The 21,845-nt window shown below is 37.5% G+C and overlaps 1 protein-coding gene across 1 annotated transcript in view; it reads left to right on the forward strand.

Moving 5' to 3' along the window:
* Window positions 1–21,845, forward strand: part of LOC107749747 (synaptopodin-like) — a 49,358-nt gene that overhangs the window by 11,870 nt on the left and 15,643 nt on the right. The window contains exons 2-6 of the mRNA XM_016564900.1: window positions 16,819–17,052; window positions 17,135–18,017; window positions 18,902–19,153; window positions 20,089–20,179; window positions 20,930–21,067. The gene's annotated coding sequence lies outside the window, so the exon portion shown is untranslated. The remainder of the gene's footprint in view (window positions 1–16,818; window positions 17,053–17,134; window positions 18,018–18,901; window positions 19,154–20,088; window positions 20,180–20,929; window positions 21,068–21,845) is intronic.

Raw genomic sequence — 21,845 nt, forward strand, 5'->3', positions numbered from 1 at the left:
TTGTTTTCTTCCACTGAATATTTGTTGCCTGCTTCTTACATTCGATTGGCTGCGTGTCTGGTATCTGGCACATCGATGGTTTTATGGTAGAGCTGCCACTCACAATGCCACAGAAGCAAGACTGCGAAACAACTTGCTCAGCTATTAACATGACTGAGGAGGAAGAAAAGACTTGAATTATTTGAATGTGTTCTTTGGAAACTCATATCAAGAGTCTTTCTTTAGCAATCTTTGACTATATAAATATCATTTTTAAAACATTTTTCTGAAGAAGTTGTTGATGCCACTTAAATTCACTTCACATATGTGACGTCCTGTCACTAAATATGGACATTTCAGTGGCTTTTTTTGACTCTATTTATACAGTCTTTGCTGTCTAACCATAAACACTGTGCATCGATCCATAAAGAACAAGTTAGGCTATTTATTTTTGGGAACTTTTGTTACTTTATGAATATGTGTCTATGAGTGTGTGTATGTTTAAAAGGTCAGTGTTCTGGTGAAATGAGGCCTGGACACACATACACACACACACACACACACACACACACACACACACACACACACATATACTGGACCATCAGAGCATCATCTCTTCTCCAGTCACACGAGCTTCTCCCTGAGGCACCACCTGTCATTGGATTTACACACACATATACTGGCAGCTCTGATTCACCGAGGGGGGATTTCCTTTCGCTTACTGAGGCTTTCAGACCTATTGAAACAACATGCCAGAGTTCAGCATACTGAGAGAGAAAGTGCTCTTCCTTGCACAGCACATGGCTTTGGCTCTTAGAAAACTGAGTAAGAGCCATATATTTACGTAAATTATGAAATTAAGCACAGCTGTAGAAAGAAAGAGAATATGGTTGTGTTTACTTCTGTAATGTGCTGTATTTCTGAGGATACTCAACAACACATTGTCTGTTATGTTTGGTTTTGAGTTTGTTATTTGTCTCTGTTGTAGTCCTGCCTGCCCGAGTTAGTCATTTGTCACCAGTCACTCATTTGATTTTCGTTATTCTGTCCAACTGAGTGTAATTAATTACCCTCGTTTGCCTTTGTATATAAGTTGCTTTGTTTTCACTTCTCATTTGTCTGTTCATGTCAGTGTAGACTTCTGCATCAATGCATATCTCTGGGTTACGGTTGTATTTAGTTTGCCTGCCTTTTTTGGATTAACCTTTTTGTGGATTATCAAAGACTTTTGAACCCGATCTTCATCTTCATCGTGTGCTCTCTGCAACTGTGTGTGACACACATACCCATAGATTGTGAAAAGTGGGATCTCAAAAAGTGTTTATTTTTTAGTTATTAATGTATTTAATTAAAGATTAATTATTTGTATTCAATATTTTTATTTATTCCTAAATTAATTTGCACAGATGAATTATTCACAGTATTTTATTTATTGTAGTTATTTAATTTTAGATTAACAAGTAGAAATTAATAATTCATAATAATTGTAGATTAATAAGCACAATTTTTTCACAATATTTTATTTAATATTGGATTCATGTATGCTCAAGATAATTTTTCACAATATTAAATTAAATAATTTAATTTTAAGTGAATGTGCATAAATTAATCAGTGACAGTATTTTTTTTTGTATTTTGTTAACTTTAACGTACATTAATTATCATATAATCATCAGATTTAAGTTTCTGTTTTATTTAATTTGTTTTAATTTAATTTTTGCTCAAAATAATAATTCACAAAAATAATCAGTCACAATATTTAATTAATTAATTATTTAAATTTTAAATTAATGTGCAAAAAATAATAATTCACAATATTATATTTAATTAATTCATTTTATTTTAGATTAAAATACAAAAATTCATTTTTCACAATAAGACCGGGAGTGTGCTATCAGTAAGTAAATAAATAAGGTTAAAAAAATAGGGCAAGGATGTGATTGTCACCTGTTTTCAAAAACAACAAAAACTAATTCCCATGGTAACTTAATGTGCTGACATCTGCTGACATTCATCATGATGAATGGGGCTGGTTGTGGCTGTGTGACATACACTGCAGTGCAGTTTTGCATCAAAGTAAACAGCTCTTGTTATCTGTCCTCTTTGAAGCCTCACAGTTCATTTCTCTCAAAGGGATGCCATGCATTTAGCAAATCTCAAAGTTAATCTGCATGAATCTGATTTCTTTTCCTGTGGCTTCTTTGAAGATAATGATATTAAGCAGTTTGTCTCAAGTCACAAGCTTTTGGAACGCTGAAGGGAAACAAGAATTTGGGATCTCTGGAACGTGATCTACTGTAATAACTCAGAGTTCATTGTTTTACGACCTTTGGTTGTAAGGGGGCAAATAAAATAAAACAAAACAAAACAAAACAAAACAACTAGAGAGCACATTAAAGATGATAAAGACAGTCCCCCAGACTGCTAACAGAAGTCAGGCATCTCTGTGGTGATATCTGTTCCTAATCAGAGTCGCAGTTTAATTCCATAATCTGTGCTGACGTCCTTAACGGCCCATGGGTTAAACTGTGAGCTGCTGGCAGCTGTTCTTACAGAAGCTGAGGGACTGATGTGTCGGAGAGGCAGATCTCAGAGGGGTTGCAGAGCTGATGAAGACGCAGAAAGGGAAGATTTGTAACCAACATCTAGTAAGTCGGCCATAGCGGTCCCTCCTGCGCGGGCGCATCTGCAGCTCTCCACAGGACATGTGATGGGCAACAGAGCGAGGCATTGTGGAGCCCTGGCCTGGTGCTGCCAACACCAGCCAAAGTGGATTAACCGCTGTCAGCGAGGAAAACCGAATCCAGAGAGCTCCACTGGCCCATCAGGACACTAGGAGCGATGCGTAATGCCATCCAACAAGATTGTGGAGCTCCACTCAATACCTGTTCTCTGCTTACAGCCAAGTGTGAAATCCACAGTGTGAAACCCTATGTTCTGCTCTTAGAGTTTCCCAAGGTTGCAAAAAAGAAAAAGAAAAAAGACTACTAAAAGAATGGAAATATCTCCGCTGAAAGTTTGTAATAAATCAATTTTGGTGTCCTGTTAATGTATTAGAGAGACAAATCCCATAGTTATTTTTATTGAAAACTATTATGTTAATCTGATTCCCCCTCTTTCAATGTTGATTTTGGCCAGTTCCACCTCAAAGGTCATGACAGTCTTGACCATTTTGATATGGAGTTACAAAATATTTTATTTTATTTTGAATGTCTTATTTTAATTTAATGTTAATATATATTTAATGTTTACTGCTACAACAAAATCATACAAATCAGGAATTATAACTATTTAGTGTTAAAAAGGATTTATTTTAAGAAAATCATTAAACAAATATGATATACTTATTTAAATTGATAGGAAATAGATTAAACCAACATTTAATTTAATATTTATTTTAAATTTGATTTAATTGAATTTAAAATTGAATTAAATTTTAATATAATTTTAGAGAATGAAAATGAAAACTGTCATTTATTTTTAATGTTTACTACAAAACAAAATCAGGAATTAAATTTGTATTTAGGGTTGGAAAATGGCAAACCTCACATAAAATGTAAAATAAAATAATGTTGAGTTTAAACCTCTAAAGTTTGCAGTCAATATTTTCTAAAAACATTGGGCATTTACTAAAAAACCCTTCATTATTTTGAGAATTTATTATCTGTTTTTTAGCCTATCCATTGAAAGTGTCTTTCAGCAACATTAGTACAAAATGCCATCCTGTAAATTCACCCAGGATGACCGATGCAGTCCATCGGGACAAAAAGAGCTCAGATTACAGCATCTATCACTCCCATCACTCTGTGTGCCTGTGCTCTGAGAGGTCAGGCCTTTGAAGTTCACGTCCGTGCTGCAGGGACCCCGTCAACCCTCTGCTAACTAATCCCAGACTTTGGCTCCTCTACCCCCATTCAGCCCCAGCTCTTTGTCAGCCTGTTTTTACTGTGAGTGCTCCATGGCCAGACCTGTTTGCATTGGTGTAAAGGGAAGTGGGGCATTGTCTGGACAGGATCTTACTCAGAGATCATGCTTTAGATTGGGTTGGTGTTCGAAGGGCAGGACTCCAGTGACTGACGTCAGCTGTGTTTTATTTGGACCCGGCAAACACTCAGCTAATCCAAGAACATAGACATCCAGGAAGAGGGGACTTGCAAAAACAAGCATCCTGCTGAAAAAAGAAAATTCCTTAAAGTTATTATGGTCAATTCTTCACTTAAGAGTGATTTAATATCTTATTTGACAAGCAAAGTGTCACACCTTCTGTAGGTGAGCGTACAATGAAATATTTATGGGCTACTTTTAAACAGAATGCAAGGAATGCTTTAATACTTAAAAGTCATTGCCTTGCATAACCTAATTAATCACAAGTCTGATAAAAGACTATCAGCAGTTTAAGATTATTGGTGTGGAAAAATGAGTGTGTTAACAAATAATTGTGTTACAATTGTAAGTCTTTCTCCCTCAGCTCAATGTAACATCATCATTCGAAGTTTTTAACTTCACTGAATAGCATGAAGCTAAATTTGCCTATATTTGCTATACTTGCAGAATTTATATGGAAGGAAGAATCTGCAAGACCAATACAACAACGGCTGAAATAGTCTTGCATAGCCAGACTTTTGACTATAAAAGCACATTGTGATTTATCCTGCCTGGATAGAAAGATAGATTTCATTTAATTTTTTGTATTTTCTTTTGTTTGGAAAAAAAAATTACATTTCGGTATTAGTGATGAAAAATTGCACACTTTATGTAAAATATATGTAGACTTCAAAGTTTATTAATGGTTGCTGTTAGCTTTTAAATATAGCGTATAAATGGCTATAATACTATTTTATCCTTTGAATTGGTATTGATATCTGCCCTGGTAGTATTTAGAAAAGCCGTGGTATCGTCCATCACTAGCTGATGGCTGTAAGCTTCTCTTGTGGATTTTTAGTGCATACTTGTTCCATATGCAGAAGTTATGGCCAACACAAACTGTATACATAACGTACATGCCTCATGCAGCATGTAAATGTCTGTGACCCGACCATTTTTTTTTGTCAAAAATGGCTTTCTCCCACCACAGACGTTGCCACATTTTAATCACAAAGTTTGGTTACAAGTTGTTTTCTCACTAAGCAACGCAAATGTTTCTGTCTGCAGAGTAGAGCTCTCTATTGAAAAGATGCAAGCAACTAATTTATGTTTACTGTCTAACCAGACAATTAAAGCTTGGCGAAAGGCTGAAATTACAACACGCATGAGCTGTTGTGGCCTGCTTGATGGGCCGAAAATAGAGGAGACGTCTCTGTTTCGGCTAAGCGTTTATATATATATATATATATATATATGTTCATTGAGCTTGTTGGAAACTGGGTTTAGGTGGTAATACAAGCCATATGTCCCTTTATGCTTTGATCAATCTCTCTTCTGTTGTGCCTTTCTAACAGACATCATTATTTAAAGGGTAAAATGAAAATTAGCCCATGAATTACTCACCCTCAAGGCATCCTAGGTGTATATGCAGTCACGAGACTCACCGGCGCATGTGCAACGCCGACATCTTACGTCATCCTCCCGGAGCTGCTTCCATGTACAACTGTTGGCGCAAGCTATATTAAAGTGATTATTACGTTTTGAATATGGATATTTTTCTTACAAAAACGCATCGATTCGCTACAGGACGCCTTTGTTCACCCCCCGGAGCCGTGTGAGGCACTTTTTATTATGGATGGATGCGCTTTATTTCACTTCTTTTGGACTAATGAACTGCAACACCCGCTGACTGCCATTAAACAGTTTGGAAGATCAAAGACAATTTTTAATATAACTCCGATTGGATTCATCTGAAAGAAGGAAGTCATATACGCTTAGGATGGCTTGAGGGTGAGTGAATAATGGGCTAATTTTCATTTTTGGGTGAACTATCCCTTTAACCAGTACTATTTTGGTAATTTACATATGGTAATAAAGTAGTTAAAGACAGAGAGTGCTGCTAGAAGGGGTTTTACTTCACAATGCAGCACCTGCAGCCAATCTCTCTAGCGGAAATAACTTCTCCTATTCTCACCATATTCTGAGACAGGCATTTAACCAACCCTTTCTTTCCGGAACACATCATATCCATGGAATTGAGTGCCAGGTCGGGCCCACGCAGCGGGAGTCTACAGCGCAGAGGCTTCGGTTTCTCTTGGCTTCAACAACTCGCTGCAATTTCCACTGTGTCATTTCCTCCCAAGGTCAAAGAGAATCATGGCACTTCCTATTGGGTTGCCAACAACTGGCCTTCCTCCTCCCAGTTTCCACCTATAAGCTTCTGCTGTTTGCCATAGCGTTTGTTCCCATACTAGAGGTGTGCTCTGTGAAAAGAGTGAATGGAGACAGCGAGGATTTTTATGTCGGAGCATCTGCAGTAGCTTTTAAGCGGAGATGACATAACAAAGATGACATCATCCCCCGTCAATACGATTTTGCTCCCTGTAATTAGCGTATCGTTCTCTGTACAGAGGCTTATAAAACACTTACTTTAGTCCCAGAAGTGCAGATGTGACTCCTGATCTGTGCAACAGGCAATATTATATAGCAGAATTAATATGGAAAGAGGAAGCTGCAAGGCCCGAGCAATAATTGCAGGGAGTTTTATTGCAATGCACCTGTATTTAAGTATGATCTTTTTCCCCCAAAAGACACTCCAAGGCTTAAATAGTCTCACAAAGCCAGGACTTTGACTATTAACAACACATTGAGACGTATCCTTCATGCTTAGAAAGAAATATTTTATTTTATTTTATTTATTATTATTTTTTAACTCTTGCTTTATATCGTTTGTAAGGTTGTTTCCGCCATGCAGGAGATAAAAAAATAAAAAAGGAAATTGTGACTAACTTGAAAAATAAACTCTTTTAATATATTATATCTTTTAATATAATATATCTTATATTACAAAAACATTTTTTTCCGAGTTTACATCTTGCAAACCTATATCACGCAATGTATCCTTTGTTTCTCTGAATTCTGAGTTTTACATCTCACTATTCTGTTTTTTTTCTGCCACAGAATAAAAAATAAAGTAATTGCAACTTTTTATCTTGCAATTGACTTTTTTTCTCTCAGAATGTTATTCTGAGAAAATGTATATTTTGCAATTCTAAGTAAATATCTCCAAAATTCTGACTTTATATCTCACAAAAGTTGTAATTATTTATTTCATTTTTCTCATGGCGGAAACAAGCTTCCATAATCTTTTGCTTTATTTGAACTTTTAAAAAAACTTTTTTTTACTCTTTTACTTTTGCTTATTCTTTTTTTTTTTTAAATATATTTAATTTGATATCCTGATGTTGAGAATAGACATATACTGAAGTTCAAGCTTCTCTTCTAATTGACCAATTACTGATCAAAAAAGACTGAATTTTTAAAGTGTTTTATTCTCTATTTTGTACAGTATTCATAGAAAGCATCTTTTGGCATCATCATTACAAAATAACATACTGCTATACATAAACACCAAGAAAATGGGCCCTCCAGAAATTGTGTAAAATCTGATTTGTAGTTGCTCAATCATGAATGTTTATAGTTTTGTGTGCAGTATGCATCAGACATTCAGCAAACGGACTGTGTGCGGTCCTGTCTGAGGCTGGAACTAACACTGGATTAGAACGCTTGCAGCTCCACGTTTGCCTGACGGTTTGCATTAAATTCAACTTTGGTATCTGCTCAAAGAACTCTTGTCTATGTCATAAATATCATCAACATGGCAAGTGTTAACACGAACATTATTTCTTCCTTTGGTCTTTGCAGTGAAACAGACACTTCTTTGTCTAAAAAGAGATAAAATATGACAGTTGGCCAATGGAAAAAATAAAGTTTTCCATGCCTAATGGGATTCAGCTGTGGTTGTAATCAAAGGAAGATGACAGGAAGTGTAACAAAGCTGAAGCAAGATATCTCAAAGAGTAGCTACAGAATACTGTTTTTAACAGACCTTCAATCAGGCTGTTTTTGTTCAGTCTGTGATCTCTGTCTGTGGTTGATAGAAAGGGGGGGGGGATACAGACTTCAGACCCAAATAACTTGGCTATGACCGAGACTTCCCATGCTGCTCTGACTACCAATAGTCTCATTAATTTCTCCTGTTGTTATTTTAGACATGTTAGGAAAAAGTCTGACAGTGGGTTGTACCATATGTTGGACTTTAACAGTGGGCATCACATTGGCCGCAGCATGGAATTGTTCATTACAGGGAAGGTATAATGGTAAGCAGGCCTACAGTATCCATCCACCCCTCAGACACATACCAACTTAACATCTGCATGACCAGTCACTACATGAATATCACTGCATGACATAGACTTAATGTGCATGCATCAAAACCAGTGATCAATTTTATTTTGGCAGTCAGTAAATGCATGAAAAAATATGCTATAGCTAAATCTTGTACAATATGGTAGCTGAAGCTTGCAAAGCTGATGTCTGTGGGTTAATACACTTAATACAAAAATAAATGTTCTTTGTATACATTTAGTAATTTTGTTTTGTTATGCCAGTTATGGCACAAACATACCTGTAATCATGAACAAACAAAATGCTTGTGAGTGCTCTAAAAATAGTCAACAAACCTCTTCAGTCTATATATATACCAAGAAACAGTCTGTAAAAACTGTTTGGCTCCAGTTAGAACCTTATTTTTTTAAAGAAAAATGACATTTTAAATGACTGAATGTCATTAGGTTAATATTAATAATCTGCAAATACCATGTGCTAAACATAACAAAGACAAAACGGAGAGAATGTCTGTTTTTGTATCTTATTATATTATAGCAGAAGACAAGCAGCTCTTTGTCAGGTATAATGGTATAGATGATGTGTCAAAGATAAATAGTAACAAATATTCCTCATAAGAGTATTGTGGTCTGTTTTTTATCTCTTTTCAATCTCAAGACCTGTTACTGGCAGTCAAAACACTCAGTTATACCACAACAACCCACTCTGACTCAAACCACAAAAAGAAATAATAAAAAAAAAAATTAAAAAAACCTGTTTGGGAGAGGGAGTCATTTGTCTACCCTTTACAGGGTGCTTGGACATATGCATGAGGGGATGTTCTGCGATAGTTCGCAGATTCAGACGACTTGTTTGCTGAAAGTTTTTCAGTCTTCCTGAAAGCACGGTAATAATATTACAGTGACAAATGGAAGGTAAGTATTTGGCTTTATTCAGTTTTGAATGCAAATAGCAGGGACTTTGAGATTTGGTTTCACTGACATATAATGACATCCTCCCTGTAATATTTTTTCCCATCAGTGCCAGAAAACATTCCAGTCCGCTGGAAATGTCAATTAAAAAAAAAATGCATAATGCATAACAATAGTGAAATGTAAGTTTCTGTTGTTTCTTTTGTATTTTTTACAATACAAAGAGTTTGTCCAAGAATAGCTTTGGATTAAAATGGTTATTGGTAATTTAGTGATTCCACATTCCTCACAGAGATCGGACTGTCCTGTTCATCTCAGCTGAAGCCTTTCAGAGCCTGCTGATAACAAACCACCATCAGTCAAGCCACTCCTGGATTACTGTGTGATTAATGTACTGCAATATTATATTTTACCGAAATGTTGGAGATATTTTAGATGTAATTATAGACTGTAAATACTAAAACCTGTTTTTCTTTAAAATACTGATAGCAAGACATTTCTGAGTTGAATAAGGTTCCAGTGAATCATAAATCATGGTCAAATGTTAAAAAACAAAAACAAGATGGCGCCTTAACTCACTGAGACAGTTTTGTTTTGTTATGCCAGTTATGGTATAGCCTGAACCATTAAGAAACAAAATGCTTGTGAGTGCTCTAAAATAGCCAACAAATAGAAAAATATTAAATATACCAAACTCTTCAGTGTCACATGATTCTCCAGAAATAATTCTAATATACTGATTTGGTCCTCAAGATATAACATATTATCAATGTTGAAAACACTTGTGCAGCATAATATTTTTTTTGTGGAAACTGTAATACATTTTTTCAGGATTCTTTGATGTATAGAAAGTTCGAAAGAACATTTATTTATTTATTTATTGTTCTTTAAATTTGGGCGGCCATCTTGGAAATGACATCAAATGATGCCAGATGTCTGACCTCGAGCACCATTCCAGTGGTTGTTTTAAAGGAAGAGGTGGGAGAATTCCAAGGTGTCTGGAATGCAGCATTAGAGAAATGTTGGGGGTGGGGTGATGTTTTTGCCCAGCCTTTTGGGAAGTGATGACATATCAAAACCTCAAAGGGCAAGTCTGGTCCAGCCATCCCGGGTGAGGGCACGTCTGCGGTCTTCCTTTTGTGTTCACAAATGCTGGATAGAAGAAGGCCTAGTTAAAACACACCTAACTCACACAAAACGCACCTGAATGCAAGGCCTGTGTTATGAGAGAGAGTACAAAATAATTTCATAGTGGGATATTCCCAGAAGAGTTTTTTTCTTCCTGCGTAGCTGGAAGACATGTTGACAGTTTTGTGTCCCTCCTTGATTGAATTATTCATCCAGAATAATAAAACTTGACATTGAAGTTTTGCTTTACCAAGCTGAGCAAAAACGGTTTTGAGTTTTATGTACTGTAGAACAGTAAAGGGAACTGGAAATCACGTCCTCTGCAAAAAACATTACTGTCTTCTTATAATATGCTAAATTATTGTCCACTTTCGGACGCTAGGTTGTTTAAATCGTTTTTGTTTTTTATGTGAACAAATTTCATAAGCCCACAACATGTCTGCTGTGGGCTTGTTATTTTATAGTTTGTCTTTTAGTGATTCTGGGTGTATTTACTGAAGAAAAATACTGAGAATCTTAGTGCTTTGGAAGAGGAAAATGTTGCATCAGTTATAGTTATAGCATTTTTCAATAAAAGAAGAAATAGTTTGTGCACCACAATGCAGGGCTGGACTATGGGAATTGCATTGTAGAACAAAGAATAACGAGGCTTTGAAATCAATCTCTATGACTTAATACGATCACACAACAATAACCCAACGCAGAACAGACACATATAAAAGAAATGTAGTTTCAGTGAGGCCACACACCCCAATGAATGCTGATTTTAGGAAAGGCTGTCTAACTAAAAAGGTAATGTCAAATTGGCCAGCCCTCCCATTCTATCACCTCCCGTTTCCTTTGAAACAAAGGAAATTCTTTTCCCAGCTCCATTTGGTCCATACATCATATCTCAAAGACAGTTATGTTCTGATGGTGCACTATCAACTTCCGCCCCATTACACACCTGAATGACTGTACGTGAGGCTGTTAACAACACACAACAGACCCTCCATTAAAACAATAAGCCTTTCTTTTGAGGCTGGACTAAAATGGCACACACCGATAGTTGACTTTTAACCCCGTCAAGTAGCCGAGAGGGCCAGTAAAACCACAGGAAGTTCTGCATGGAATAAGCATCAAAATCCAGCTTCCCAAAGAGGATTTTAAAAAAGAGAAAAATGCAGAGGCAAAGCGCAAGAGCGTGAGAGGGAATAAACTAACATAAACCCTCCTCAAAAAACCCTGTTTCTACTTATCTATATTTGTTTTTGGATGTCTGTTTACTTGGAAAGGGAGGTCATTGTTAAGTTGCGAGCATGTTAGTGAACATTAGAGCATTAAAGCCCTAGAGGCCTTTCTGGATGTCGTTCTGATGTTGTTAAAGCAGTGGCGAGGCCAGACATTTTCAAAGTAAGTAGACTTTGTTGAAATATGTTGGACCTCAGTGCCTACTCTAAAATGAAAGTACATAATTTTACAATTTTTGAGATAAAACAAGCAAGGTAATTCCGACAGCTAAAAATGGCATAATCATTACATAATACATAGACTTGTCATATGTCGTTGAAAAAGGTCTCAGCTAGTAGTATACAAGTGTAATTGTTTCAGTAGACCAGTCAATACCAGTATTTTCGTTTGTAGCTTCACCAAACATTAGCAAACCATAGTAGATTGACAGCTATTGCATTTACCATTTGCCATATAATAGAAGCGAACAATGTAGCGCCTATCCTCGCCACTGTGTTAAAGCAGTACTGTAATTTAAATTACACTTTCTTTATATATTTATTTCATATCATTTCTGTAAACTGAATCAAATGATTCATTGGAAAGATCCAACTCAACAGAACGATTAATTCAAGAATCAGTTTTCCTCTGAACAAGGAGAATGTGCCAAAGGAGAGCTAAGGCTGTTGTCACGATTTCCAGTGAATAATGATTACATTTTCTTTCACAAAATTTTTCTCATGGCCTAAGAAAACTCTATATAGTGTACAGGTTGTATGTAGCATTTACCGGTATATGATATTTTGCATCATTTTTGAAGTTTGAAAGCAAGTCTGCATTTATTAGTCATTCTTTTCCATGCAGTACAATTCAAAATCCCCCTTTTTTTTACAGTGAAAAAAGTCAGACTGGATTAGAATGACGTGAGGGTAAATAATGGTACAGTTTTCATGTTTGGGTCAACTAATCCTTTAACTAGAGGTGAATCCGATTAAAGAACCCAGGTGTCACAGTAGTCCTAAAATGACTGTCAACCACAAGTTTGAGCTTGAACCCGCTTCTGACATGCTGTCTGCGCAGACAGCTGCTTATGTTTCAGCACAAAGACTTTCAGATGAAAGACAGAGACTTTTCAGACTTTTCAAAGAAGACAGAGAGGTAATCCGATGAGCACATCCTCATTTCAAGCTCAAAAGTAGCATGAAATAAGGTCAAGGAAAAGCTATGTGTGCAAAAATATACAGCCTGACGTTGATCTACAACTCCAAGGCATGACATCAGCGACTTGACATTCTCCTTTCATCTCATCTTGTTTGACCGGGTGTAAGAGGCAACGAAGGTCTGTTTATCTGCTCCCCTGGACCATCCCGAATAATGGGGTCATCCCAAGGCCCACAATCAAGGCATCTGCCTAACAGCTGCAGGACAGCTCTTTCGGCTAATGCCCTGGAACTCTTCTGTGGAGGCGGTGAACTTGAATGAGTCCTTTCTGTCTGTTGAAAGGCTTGGTTTTGTGTCCGTGGCCTGAGGCACTTTTCCTTGCTCAAAATGTCCTGTTGTCCACAGCAGGGGCTAATGGAGAACCATGTGGTTAAATAACGCATATAGTATGCAGTGAAAAAAAGGAGTGTAAAACATCAGGGCTTTCCCAGAATCCCGGGATCATCTTTTATGAGAGAAACCACAAAACTGTTCTCCGATCAGTCTTATGGTCAAGTTTTACCATAGGACATAGAGTAAAAATACACTCTCTGAGTCTATTAAAAACGATCCGGCTGAGCCAGGGAGGAAGCTTTCATCAGTAGCTCAATTCACACATAAGGTTTGATCATTATGTAATTATTCAATATTCATTTCCCCTTTGAATGTACAACAAAAGCAATGACATGAGATGATTGCTGAAAGCCAGACAAGCTGGTGATGGAAAAGAAAGATTGTAAGGAGAAAAAAAGCATTCAAGTATTGTTCATTGTCCAAAGAATGAAAATACTTCAAGTCATTGAATGGAAAAGATATGAAGGGGGGTTGTTAAATCAGAGAATAAGAATTTGAGAAGCCCGAGCACATATGGCTGGAGTCATAGAGTGTAATTGCTCCCAGGCCTGTTGCAAAAGGAGGGGAGAGAGGTAGCTGTACAAATAGCGCTATGAATCATGGGATTCATATTTTTCCTAAGAGGCTATCAGACACAAGCACCATATTTGGGCAGTCTGAAAAGCTGTGAGAGTTGTCTGGACATTTGAAAACCATCAAAACAGCTTAATTAAAAACCTGGGAGACCGAACGGAGCATTAGCAGAGAGGTATAGATTCGTTTATTGACGTACGATGGAGAAAGGCAATGGATTTCTTAGTAAATGTTGACATAGCCTGGCATATCTGCTCTGCCCCTAATTGCTGCCGGTCTCTAGTGACCAAGTGAAAAAGATAGAGGCCTCCATACAAAGGACATGAGCCCCTGCTCATTTCAGCAGCACTGGCTTATATAATGAAACACACAGTGCAGCACAATCACACTGGGGGCCACTGAGTCCCTGGAATGCTGAATACACATCAACAGTTAGGGAAAGGGTGTGTGAGAGAGAGAGAGAGAGAAAAAATTGAGAGTGAAAGAGACAGACAAGTTCTGATATTTCAGCCTTATCAGCCTAATGTCATTTGCAGCATGGAGAGGGAGTGGAATGCAGTAAGTCAGTTCTTTTTAGTGAACCAGAAACCCCATTCAGTGTAGTCCAACATCCGAACAAATCTTATGCATTTGTTATTTTAGTGAATCATAAATCTACAGTGCAAGCAGTGTAATCTGATTCCCAAATGGATGATTCTAATGAGTTGTTTCTTTTTCAGTGAATCAGTTCACTGGAATTATAAAGAAAAATTAGAACCAGTGCTGTTAAATTCTTTACGAATTTGCATTGCTTTGTATCACAGACTAAGGGGGATTTTGCTAAGAATGAATTACTCTTTATAGCATTGTTTATTTGCAGGCACTGTCTACTTGTTTGTACTTCTGATTGACTAGAGGAATTATGCAAATCATATAACCGCATAAAACACCCATAAAATATGCTGACCCTGCATTGCAGGCGCTTGGTGAATAAGATACAGGGTGAAATATGGTATGCAACTGTTTAGTGAATTCACCCCAGGTCTCTGAGCTCAAATTCACTAAGGCAGGGAAGCCAGCTTCTTCCTGAGATATTTTGTTTATTTGTGTCTTGGAATGATTTTGATTACAATCTAGGGAATGGGGATCAAAACAGACTGAGAGGGAAATGCTGTCCCACTCTGGTTCTCATCTGTGCTTCAGTTCTTTCCCAGGGCATGTTTAAAAACAACCCATCATTTTTCTGTTTATTCCAGTTCATCCAGAGATTTTTGCTTACCTTGTGGCTAAACATCATCACCTAAACATGTACAATAATTAAAACAGGTGTATACAACACCAGTATAAATAAAAAATGCATTCCAATACCCTAAAGTATTTCATGACAGGCTCTATGAGCAGTATGTAGCCATTGGTTACTTAATGGTGATCTATGTCACGTCAATGTCAGTGTTACACCAGGAATTCAGAGGTGTCTGTGCCATTCTGAGGAAAAGCTCCCACCCATTTCCTGTCATTCTTTCTTGTATTAGCATCAAGACGTATAACAGTGCTGGCAACTGCTCCTTAATGCCCTGTAATGCTGTGTGCTGGGTGGAATTGCAGTATGACTTGAATGCACAATAATCTACCATTCCATAAATCAGATGTGTAATTGCCTTAATGCAAGGCTGTATTATTGTAATAGTTTTGATCATCATGTCCCGCCTAAATATTTTCTTGGCTTTTTAAGGAAAATATGCTGGTTTGAAATCTGGCTGACCAGTCGTCAGGAGTGCACACTGTCTTGACCAGCCAGAGACCAGCAGTTAGCAACAGCCAATGAAATAGCGAAAGAGCACAGGATGGGTTGAAACTTTTCCCCAACCACCCTCTTATTCATATTTTAAGTCTCTTTTAGGTTGTTTTTCTCATTCTGTGCAAAATTCAGTGTAAAAACAAGTCTGTCCTCCTTGTTTTTTGTCATCACATTTTCAGGAATCTACTTTCTTGTTATTCTGTGAATGTGTGTTTTCTAGAGAATTAATTTTGCTTGCCAAAAATGTCATATAAAGCAATCGTGAACTGAAGTCTTATGGATTTGTAATGACAGAATTTCCATTTTTGGGTAAACTATCCCTTTATAAGTGAAATTGTAAAGGAAGTGTGCAAATTTTTTTTTTTGCACAAAAAAACCCTGTCATATATTTGCCAAAATGATTATTTTCAGCCATCATTCTGACTCTGACATTCTGACTTGGCAAACGTCATTGCAGGGTAAAAAGTATCAACACCCCGCTGTTTCATGTGAGTAAAAATTATGAAAACATTATCCGTATAAAACCTTTAAATTTACAGACAAACAAGATGAAAATGTTTACTCACGCTTTGCGATGTTCCTGCTGTCAGATCCAATACAGTTCAGCTTCATCCTTCAGCAGATGTTCCTTTGCAAATTCTCCATTATACTGCGCCTTGCTTATACAAAACAGTCTGCAGTCAAATGCTCTTAACATGCCGGGATGCCAATAAAAATACACTATTCACTTGCAGTCTGTACAACAAGCTGTTTAAACGGACATTGAACATGCATCTGTATGCTGTATACAGTAGACAGCATCAGTGATTATGATGGGCTCCATTTGCTTATGATGCAACACGGATGTTGCTCTTTTGCTTTTGCTTTTTTATACTGAGGAGGATGATTTAAGATATACAATTTCCATGATGTTTTAATGGTACAAATACCTCTAATATCAGGGCTGTCCAAGCTCGGTCCTGGAGGACCACTGTCCTGCAGAGTTTAGCTCCAACCTCAACTAAACACACATGGACCAGCTAATCAAGGTCTTACTTGGCATACTAGAAACTCCCAGGCAGGTGTGTTGAGGCAAGTTGGAGCTAAACTCTGCAGGACAACGGCCCTCCAGGACCAAGTTTGGACACCCCTGTCATGACCCCTCTAAATGTGCACTTGGCCTTAGTTAGGAGAATAAGAATCCATTCTGAATTTTGAATTTGAAAGCTGTGCATGGACAAGGAATCTGTCAGTGGTTGGGAGTGCAACTTAAGTTTAAAAGCCTGGAGTGACTTCAAAGATAGATCTTTGTGTCATGGAGATTTATTGATTGGTGGGAGGAAGTGTTCGATATGAGATGTTTCAGAGTTTCCAGGTACTGACTCTATAGTGTGGTGGAAAAATCTCTCTAGAGCATTAACACCATCTTTTTTTCAGGTGCATTCGCCTGGAGACTGGCAAACACACCTGAGATTGACGAGATGTCTGGAATAACATTGCTGCACCCATAGAAGGCCCAACTCTCAGTCTCTGTTTATTGCACAGATGATTTCATTGCCATATCTGCTATTTGTTTGCGTTGGCCTGTGTAAAATCATATCTTGTGTGTTGATGGATTACACAACGGAGCCAGTATGTGTCATATTAAGCAAGCTATCAAAACAGCACTAGGTAAGAAACCAAATAGCAGTGATTGTTTCCAAGTGTGTCTTCGGATTAATCCAGACTTGTAATGCTGATTCATATCTTTTAGGAGTTTCTCTCACTTTGCTGGCAGATCCATCGCCAACCGCTCTCACCTCTGGGTTTGTTTGCGGTCTGGATGGATACTCATCAATGCAGGAGCCTTGTAGACTAAAGAGGGATTGGGCTTGATTTGTACATCCCTCTTGACAAATGACATAAATACACATTAAGCAGTGAAAGCGTTTGTTTTAGGAACTCTTTAAAACCCCTCCAGAGGCCAAGAAATGCTCCATACAACAAAAACCTTGCAGTGCTTTTTAAGCTGGGATGGGGAGTGGGGTGCAGAGGCATGGAGTCTGGTTGAGGTTTTGGATGGGAGTAGAGGAACTCTGGCCACATGAAGACGCCCAGTCACTTGATCTCAAAGATTTTGACTTTGTGATTTCTCACGTTATTGCTCAATCGCACACCCACACCCTTCACTGTGTTCAGGCACGCTGTTTGGTACGCGCTTTGCTCTATAGACCGCAGCTCAGCGGGCCCTGCAGGGTCTGCGGCGCTGGTCGCTCTCTGGCATAAATCAACATTCATTCAGTCATTCTGATGAAGTATAATTGTGAAAGAAGACGGGCTGTAAAAGGACCTGGTTTCTGGAATTTATCTCCAATTAAAACAGCTTTTCATTTGACATTTCTGGACACAAAAACTGCTTTCATTCTAACAAATTCAAATGAGAGGAAAGAAGTGCATATGATTTAAAAAAACATTTTAATACTTAAGTCCAAGTCCATGCTCATGGCTGGATAGATACTGATTTTTTTTATTTTAATTTAATTTAATTTCAGGGTCTGATGGTCTCAACTTCAGATACCCTTGGACTGGCAAGAGTTTGTTTGATGATCGTCTGATTATTACTTATTACGGCACACTGGAAAGCATTTCTTGATCAGGTAACCTGTAATCTAAATTTTTGCAATGTGTGTTTTTTTTGTTTTTTTTTTGGCTTTGAGGATGAGAAATCACCATCTTTCTCAATGTTTGCCAAGTTAGTATAATCAAATCTTTGAAATACACAGTGTATGGAATATTTATTTAGAATTTTGTTCAGGCACTTGAGTTGACTAGATATCTACAAACAAAAAAGTATATTTCACTTTGACTGTGAAACCATCTCCGTTTTTTTTGTGTGTGGCGTAATCTGTATCAGAATCCTAAATACCAAAAAAAAAAACACAGAAATATGAAGGTTGTCACTTTAAATGTCGGTTAGATGGTTTCTTCCTGTTTAAATTGGAAGTTTTTGGCCATAACTTGGGATGTAGACTAAAACTTTTGCTGTTAAGTCACGTAGTCTGGCTACATGAGTCTAGGATATCTGGATAACATTGGGTCGCCGTGATTTTGCCAAGTAAGACATGTTCCTGGATCAACATCTTTTGTTGATCCTGGATCAACATTACTGTCCAAAAATATAAACTAAACCCAATCTCTACCCCTAAACCTAACCCTACCTATAATTTATTCCTAAAATCAGTGTGAAATGATAGCTGATTAACAAGGGTGTAGAAGCACCTAACCCTGATCGTAAGCCTAAAACAGATATTTCCTGAAAAGTTATCCCTTAATTCTGATTGGTTAATTGGAATGTTGTTCCAGGATCAACAAGGATGTTGATCCAGGAACATGTTGTACTTGGTGAAATCACGCTCACCATAACATTGTTGTCATTGACCTCTTTGAAGTCCTGGACACCCGTGGCGCTTTTGCAGTTGCCAGTGGAGCGCATAATCAAACATTTTTTAACTCAGTTGGATTCAGTTTCATCTCTCAACAGGGTTTTGGTGGTCTCCAGGAAGAGGGGGACAGAAAGGTTCACTTCCAGGCTATGTATGACTCCAATCAAATGACTACTCTGCTATGGCCTTCTCTCAGTAACAGGCAACAGACTCAAAAGAGGAGAATGTAAACCAGAACACTTCTGACCCAGAAATTCTACACCTTCAGAAGAAAAGCCCAGATATGGTGGAATGTGTTCTAACATTTCCTCCACTGGTCCGTTCAGCCACACAAGGATACAGATGCTACAGTGAGACATGCACACACACACTTCTAGACGTACACAGACACAGCTGCCCTTTGAGAAAGTCACGCTAGACTGATGAAAGAACAAATGAAATGACAGGCTGACCAGCTGTAAAGAGGGCGTTGGGAAAAAACTAATATGTTTGCAGTGGCAGGAGGGATAGAATGAAAGAGTCAAAGAAAGAGAAAAGAAGAGAAATGGCCTGTTTTACACTGGGGAATTGGCATTCATGCTGGTGTGCACCTCTGTCTTTGCATAATTTGAAAATCACTGGCAAACTATTTTAATGTACTATGATCTTAGAAATATTGCATAGTTTGCAAACTATCATCCTTCCTAGGATTTGCAGGAAGTTAAACTCAGAAATATTAAAGTTGTTAAATTAGCATTAGCATTCCACTAATTAAATAAGGTAGCACACTGACTAAATTATTAGTTTTCCCCCTATAAACAGCACAGCGGTTCACTTCAAAGGTCATCTAGTTATATGAAAGATTTGTTAATTGCACATGTTAGCCTTAGAGCTAAATGTATAGCAAATTAATTACAGTCATTCATATTTTTTAATTTTTTTTTTATTTTACATTATTTAGTTTGCATTTTATGTATATATCTATGTCTGTTTTTAATTTTTGGTTTGTGTCATTTTAATATTGCTGAGAAAAGCAATGCTATTTATTTATTTATTTATTTGTTTGATTGTTTATTTAATTATTTATTTATTGTTTTTAATCATCTATGTCTGTTTGCTTTATATTTGAAACTTTGAAAGACATGCCTTGAGATTCCTAGAAACTTTTTTTCTAGGAATTTGCATATGGGTCAGGCTGCATGATTAATTGCACTGATTTTAATAGTTTAAATAATTTTTATTAATATTATTCATTTATTAATTATTATTATTTAATTGCATTGTTTTTTGATACTTCTCATCGTAGGTATGACCCAGTTTTTGCTGACAAAGCCTTTATTCTGGGTACGATCGAGACGGTGGTCTGAATATGGCTGACGGCCTCAAATATCACCCAGGTATGACATTTCAAAACAGAAGCAAATATTTGATGGGTTTACAAAGGAGCTCAAAGTTTCAGACAAGAACGATTTGCTGTGAGTGTTATTTCAACTGTGAGAAAGCACTTAGAGATTAAATAGATCAGAGCTTATTTTACACAGTTGCATACAACATTGAGCTATCATAAAGATCATTTTCCCTAAAATTACCTTTAAACATGCTCTGAAGTCCGTAATCTAACCATAGTATTTGTCCTGCCACAGATACCTTGTTTTCCATCTCGCATGTCTGTTCTCAGACAGACATCTCTGTCGGGAGATCAGTGGACTTCAGATCCCATCCCATTGAGACTTTAAGTGTCTTACTTTGCTTCAACACGCAGCTCAAGAATCATTGCGGGGGCTCTCCATGTCTGTGAAACCAATCTGAGAGGCCCTTTTGTGTTACACTTTATTCATCTCAAGAGAAAACACTCGACACTGGTTACTTTTTATAACTCGTAGCAATCAGAAACAAGCACATATTGGCAGTTTTATAGCATGCATAGGCTGTGTATGTTTTATTCCCCTGTCCGGTGTAAAAATTTGAGCGGGACAAAGAGCAAAGTGCACACCGATCCCCAAACACCCCTACTTTAAATATGAAAATATATAATGGTATAATGTGTTCAGTATGCATGCTTGAAGGAAACCATATGAAGAAGGCAGACAAAGAACTCTCTGTGTTCCAACTCCTGTTCGTCCACACCCCCTTTTCCCTTCTTTCAGTCTGCTAGAGAGAAAGAGAGAGCGAGAACGAGAGCGTAACTCCATGTGAGACAGAGGGGGAGGTGAACGCAAGGAGGACCTGTAAAGGGGCTGTACAAACTAGCCATAACATATACACCGAAGCACTTGGGAGTACAGGTGAGTCTACCATCAGCTCCAGACTTTCATTGAGTTTCACTTGGTGTTGTGTTATCAATGAACAGCTTTATCACCTGTTGAATCGCAAACTGCATCCTTGAAGAACCTACTGCGTGAGGTAGCCAGCTGCAACCTGGAGGAATGTTTTTGAAGTCGATCATTCTAAATATTTGGGTTGAATAATTGAGGATGTTAACTTCGTTCTACTCCCGGTGGAGGGATAATCTAACTGGCGATGGGCTTCATGTGTTCCCTGTTTGGCTCTCCTTTGTCCGGCCTGTGTGTGGTTCTTATGATGATAAATTTGAGCAGCATGCAGTAACATTAGAATGAATATCCGGTGCTGGAGTTTCTTAGCGACAGTCATGACTTATACATTAGGCAGGGGTTCTGTTTAGCAGAGACGTCATGCTGAGCATCTGTCACTGACCTTTGGTGGCATAATTTGCAGGACTCTTTAAGTCGCAGCTTTTTAATGGTACTGAAGTTTTATCTGCTATTTGGATCTGCTAGATAAGTTTAGTGTTGGAGTAATTTCTCTGTCAGAGTCCAAAAAGGCTAGTTTTTCTTTTTTATATGTGTTTATGGCTCTTTAATGAGCCATTTAAAATTAAATTAAAACAGTTACAGTATTTTTACTTTATCCCAAAGCCCCTGGTTTTGCTCTTTTTGTCTTCTCATTGATTCTCTGCAGACTTTGTCAAGTCACCTTTATATAGCATTTTATACAATACAGATATCCGAAAAGATTAGAACAAATTCTGCTGTAAAGCAGGCA

Source organism: Sinocyclocheilus rhinocerous, unplaced genomic scaffold (genome assembly GCF_001515625.1).
Source record: "Sinocyclocheilus rhinocerous isolate Xijiao unplaced genomic scaffold, SAMN03320098_v1.1 scaffold860, whole genome shotgun sequence".
NCBI lineage: Eukaryota > Metazoa > Chordata > Actinopteri > Cypriniformes > Cyprinidae > Sinocyclocheilus > Sinocyclocheilus rhinocerous.